The 5,885-nt window shown below is 41.9% G+C and overlaps 1 pseudogene across 1 annotated transcript; it reads right to left on the minus strand.

Annotated features, from left to right (window-relative positions):
- Positions 1-1,790: 1,790 nt before the first annotated feature.
- On the minus strand, positions 1,791-3,468 carry LOC105530205 (annotated as a pseudogene). The gene has a single exon (XR_001004612.1). The product of XR_001004612.1 is annotated as a keratin, type II cytoskeletal 8 pseudogene (transcript).
- Between the last annotated feature and the right edge of the window lie 2,417 nt (positions 3,469-5,885).

Consider the following 5,885-nt stretch of genomic DNA (forward strand, 5'->3'; position numbering starts at 1 on the left):
GACTAAGGCATGAGGGTGACACAAGTCCCACTTCTGCCAATCAAAGCTTTGGCTGCTGGGACCACGCCCTCCTCCCCATGCTAAGACCTCAGTACAGCAGCTATGGTCCCTCACCCAAGCATTTCATCAAGGCTGATGTATACACTCACTATTGAGGGGCCTGAGCACAACATTGCCCACTGCATTGCCAAACCTTGCCATGCTCCTCACAAGACAGAGCATGGAATCCAGGCTTCTGGATGTTCTACAACACAATTTACCACCTGGGATGCCCAAGCACTTTTCCTGAGGAACAAAAATGAGCATAAACATTATACCAATACCACCACAGCTGGATCTTGCCTGAAAGTGCCATCTACTGGTCTGGAGGTCAGCTTATACAGTCCACTGCAATCACTGCTAACACAAATGCACAGCACTCAAGACTTTGAGGAACACATCACAATCACTGCTACTGCCATTGCCCGTGAACAGGCTGCTCAGAAGCCTACGGTTGATTTTTTGCTGTCCCATCCCATATACTGCTAACAACTGACATCAGAGAAAGTCACAAAGAGGCCCAATCACAGCCTGCCTGAATTGCAAAAACACATGCCAGCGTATGCTACTCTAGGTAGTAAGGATAAACATGTTAGCCCAACACTCCTACCCCTAAAACCTGAAGATGGACACATCTAGCATTCCAGTCCCCAACAACTTTACCACAGCCCCACAAACAACTAAACTGTAATACATAAAGGAAAACACAGATTGGACTAACACAATTTATAGCCTAAGAAATCATACAGAATCTTCACCACTGTATGCACTCAGAAGCAAAATCAAAGGCTTCCACCAAAAAAATGGAAAAGCAGATTGCAGAAAGCACTGACCATGTCCCTATAGTCACAAGTTTAAGAAAACAGTCCCCTTCCCAAAAAGAAAGTAAATTCAAAAATAAGAAGCTACTCTTGCTCCAAATGTACAAAAATCAATGTTAAAAAAAAAAAACAGGAAACATGCAAAAGCAAGGTGATATAACACCTTCAAAGAAACACAGTAATTCTTCAGCACTATATGCTAACCCAAAAGAAATCCTCAGTATGCCACATAAAGAATTCAAAATATTTTTCTTTTTTTGTTAATAATTCAAAATATTGATTTTAAAGAAGTTCACTGAGATGCAAGACAAATCTGAAAAACAAAGAACTCAGAAAATCAGTCCAGGAAGTGAACAAGAAATTTACCAAGGAGGCAGATTTTTTTTTAAAGAACCAAACAAAACCTGTGGAACTGAAAAACTCATTGAAGGAAATAGCAAATACATTATTTAAAAAGCTTTAATGATATAGGCTAGATCAAACAGAAAAAAACATTTTCAGAAGTTAAAGGTAGATCTTTTTAAAAAAAAACTTTTATTTTAGATTTAGGGATACATGTACAGGTTTATCATATAAGTAAATCACATGTCGTAGGCATTTGGTGTATGGATTATTTTGTCACCCGGGTAAGAGATATAGTACCCAATAGGTAGCTTTTTAAATCTTCACTCCCCTCCCACTCTTAACCCTCAAGTAGACCTGTGTCTTTTGTTCCCTTCTTCATGCCCATGTGTACTCAATATTTATCCCACTTATAAAAGTGAGAACATGCAGTATTTTGTTTCCTGTTCCTGTGTTAGTTTGCTTAGGATAATGGCCTCCAGCTTTATCCAAGTTGCTGCAAAGGACATGATTTTATTCCTTTTTGTAAATGCATAGTATTCTGTGGTATATATGTACCACAATTTCTTTTTTTTTTTTTTTTTTTTTGCAGAGCTAGCTGAGGTTTTATTTTGGACCAAAAAAAGAAGCAATTGAATTGTTTTATAGCTGGAGGCATGGGCAAGGGGAGTCCCCACGTAGCAAACTCCCCTGTGGGTGGGCTGAGGGCCCTCAGGTGGGTCTCCTGTTCCCAGTGGTACCCTACATAGCGGTCTCCCTCCCAGGCTCTGGGGCAGCACAGGAGGGGTAGGCTGGGAGGGGCTGCCACAGCTGTTCACTTGGGCAGGAGGTCAGAGGACTCGGACACAAGCTTCCCATTGTGTGTCTCGATCTTCTTCACAACCACGGCCCTGGAGGAGCTGGTGCGTCTGAAGGAGCTGGAGCCCGCACCAGAGCCAAAGTTGGAGCCCAGGCCGTAGCTGAGGCCCGGGCTTGTGAGGCCCCCATAGGCGGAGCTCAGACCACCTGCATAGCCGCTGGTGGTCTTCATATGAAGACTCATGTTCTGCATCCCAGACTCCAGCCGGCTCTCCTCTCCCTCCAGCAGCTTCCTGTAGGTGACGATCTCGATGTACAGGGCCAGCTTGACGTTCACCAGCTCCTGGTACTCACGCAGCTGCCGTGCCATGTCTTGCTTGGCCCGCTGCAGGGCGGCCTCCAGCTCGGACAACTTGGCTTTGGCATCCTTAATGGCCAGCTCTCCACGCTGCTGAGCATCTGCAATAGCCGCCTCCAGGGAAGCCCTCTGGCCTTTGAGGCCCTCAATCTCAGCCTGGAGCCAGCTGATGTTCCGGTTCATCTCGGAGATCTCAGTCTTGGTGCACCGCAGGTCATCCCCGTGCGTCGCAGCCAGACTCTGCAGCTCCTCATACTTGATCTGGTACATGCTCTCAGCCTCAGCCCGGCTGCAGTTGGCGATCTCCTTGTGCTGTGCCTTGACCTCAGCAATGATGCTGTCAATGTCCAGGGAGCGGCTGTTGTCCATGGACAGCACCACAGATGTGTCCCAGATCTGGGACTGCAGCTCCCGGATCTCCTCTTCATATAGGTGCCTGAGGAAGTTGATCTCATCAGTCAGCCCTTCCAGGCGAGACTCCATCTCTACCTTGTTCATGTAAGCTTCATCCACATCCTTCTTGATGAGAACAAATTCATTCTCCATCTCTCTACGCTTATTGATCTCATCCTCATTCTTGTTCTTGAAGTTCTCCACCAGCCCGTGCATGTTGCCAAGCTCCGCCTCCAGCTTCAGCTTCTCCTGGCCCAGAGTCTCCAGCTGCCGCCTGAAGTTGTTGATGTAACTCTCCAACATGTTGTCCATGTTGCTCCGAGCCGCCTTCTGCTGCTGCAGGAGGCTCCACCTGGTCTCCAGCATTTTGTTCGGCTGCTCCAGGAACCGTACCTTGTCGATGAAGGAGGCAAACTTGTTGTTGAGGGTCTTGATCTGATCCTTCTCCAGGGTGCGCACGGCCTGGATGTTGGGGTCCACCTCCAGGTTAAGGGGGCTCAGCAGGCTCTGGTTGACCGTGACTGCAGTGATGCCTCCCATGCCGCTGGCCCCACCATAGCCGCCGCCCAGGCCACCCCGAAATCTGCTGCCTCCCACTCGGGAGAAGCTCGAGGAGCTGATGAGGGCACTGGGCCCACTCGTGTAGGAGCCGCTGCTGAAGGCCCGGGGGCCAGAGGTGGACACTTTGTAGGACTTCTGGGTCACCCTGATGGACATGGTGGATGCAGGAGTGGAGGCAGGTGGGCCGAACCAGGCAGAGATCCTAGAAGGAGTGGAGAATGTACCACATTTTCTTTATCCAGTCTACTATTGATGAGAATTTAGGTTGATTCAAAAAAAAAAACAAAAAAAAAACAGATCTTTCGGGAAAAAATCAAGTGAGACAAAAAATAAAAAAGAGGAAGAAAGAATAAGCAAAGACTACCCAAGAAAAGAGGAGAGAAGACCCAAATAAACAAAACCAGAGACGAAAAAGGAGACATTACAATTGATACCTATGCCAAAACCAGACAAGGACACAACAGCAGCAACAACAAAAAAAAAACTCCAGACCAATATCCCTGATAAATATAGATGCATAAATATTCAACAAAATACTAGCAAACTAAATCCAATAGCACATGAAGAAGATAATACACTACAATCAAGTGGGTTTTATATTATGGATGCAAGGATAGTTATACATATGCAAATAAACAAATGTAATACATCTCAATATGATCATCTCAATAGATGCATAAAAAGCATATGATAAAACTCAACATACATTTATAATAAATACCCTCAACAAACTAGGAATAGAATGAACATACCTCAAGATATTAAAGGCTATATATCACAAAACCACAGCTAACATCATACTGAAAGAGAGGAAGTTGAAGGCATTTTCTCTAAGAACTGGAACAAGACAAGGACACCCACTCTTACTCAACATAGTACTGGAAGTACTTAGATAAGCAATTAGGCAAAAGAAAGAAATAAAAGGCACCCAAATTGGAAATTAGGAAGTCAAATTATCCCTGTTCGCCGATTATATAATCTTATAGCTTGAAACATCTAAGGACTCCACCAAAAAACTTTTGGACTTGATGAATGAATTCAGTAAAGTTTCAGGATAAAAAATTAATGTACAAAAATAAGTAGTGTTTTTATGCACCAGTAATAACCTAGCCAATAGTGAAATTGAGAAGGCAACCCCATTTACATAAATACAGGAAAAACTAGGAATATATTTAATCAAAGAGGCTAAAGAGCTCTACAAGGAAAACTACAAAATACTGATGAAATAAATTGTAGATGACAAAAGTGGGAAAATATCCCATGTTAATTAATTGAAAGAACTAATATTATTAAAATGACCATACTGCCCAAAGCAATCTACAGACTAAATGCATTCCTATTAAAACATCAACCTCATTTATCACATACTTAGAAAAAAACATCTTAAAATGTATATGGAACACAAAAAGAACCCAAATAGCCAAAGCAATCCTAAGCAAGAACAAAGCTGGAGGCATCACAATACCTCACTTCAAATTATATTACAAGGCCATAGTAACCAAAACAACATGATATTGGTATAAAAATAGACACACAGATCACTGGAACAGAATAAAGAACCCAGAAATAAAGTCACATATTTATAGCTAACTGACCCTTCACGAAGCTGACAAGAACATACATTATGAAAAGGATAGCCTCTTTAATTTTAATAAATAGTGCTATCAAAATGGTATTGCCATATGCAGAAAATGAAATTAGACTCGTATCTCTCATTATTTACAAAAATTAACTCAAGATGGATTAAAGTCTTAAATATAATTACAAAAACTATAAAAATACAAGAAGAAAACCTAGGCAAAGCTCTTCTGGACATTGGCCTAGGCAAAGAATTTATGACTAAAACCTTAAAAGCACAGACAATAAAAAAAAAAAAACAACCCACAAATGGAACATAATTAAGCTAAAAACTTCTGCACAGCAAAAGATATAATCAACAGAGGCAACAGACAACATGCAAAATAGGAGAAAAGATTTGTAAACTCTGCATCCAACAAGAAACTAATACACAGAATTTACAAAACTCTCAAACTACAAAAACCACCACTTAAAAACACCAATTAATCCCATTAAAAAAGTGGGCAAAAGACATGAATAGACATTTTTCAAAAGAAGACATACAAATGGTCAGAAAGTGAAAAAATTCTCAGCATCACTAATTATCAGAGAAATGCAAACCAGAACCACAATGTGATATCATCTTAGTCCAGTGAGAATGGCTATTACTATTTTAACTCTTATTTTAGGCTTGGCGATACATGTGAAGCTTTGTTGCATAGGTAAACTCATGTCATGGTGATTTGTTATACAGATTATTTTATCACCTGGGTATTAAACCCAGTACTCAATAGTTATATTTTCTGCTCCTCTCCCTTCTCCCACCCTCTACCCTCAAGAAAACCCCAGTATCTGTTGTTTCCTTCTTTATGTTCCTGAGTTATTTTCTAGCTCCCCCTTATAAGTGAGAACATGTGGTATTTGGTTTTCTGATCCTGACTTAGTTTGCTAAGGATAATAGCCTCTAGCTCCTTCCACGTTCCCACACAAAAAAATTATCTTTCTTTTTTATGGCT

This window comes from Mandrillus leucophaeus, unplaced genomic scaffold (assembly GCF_000951045.1).
Source record: "Mandrillus leucophaeus isolate KB7577 unplaced genomic scaffold, Mleu.le_1.0 Scaffold804, whole genome shotgun sequence".
Lineage (NCBI taxonomy): Eukaryota > Metazoa > Chordata > Mammalia > Primates > Cercopithecidae > Mandrillus > Mandrillus leucophaeus.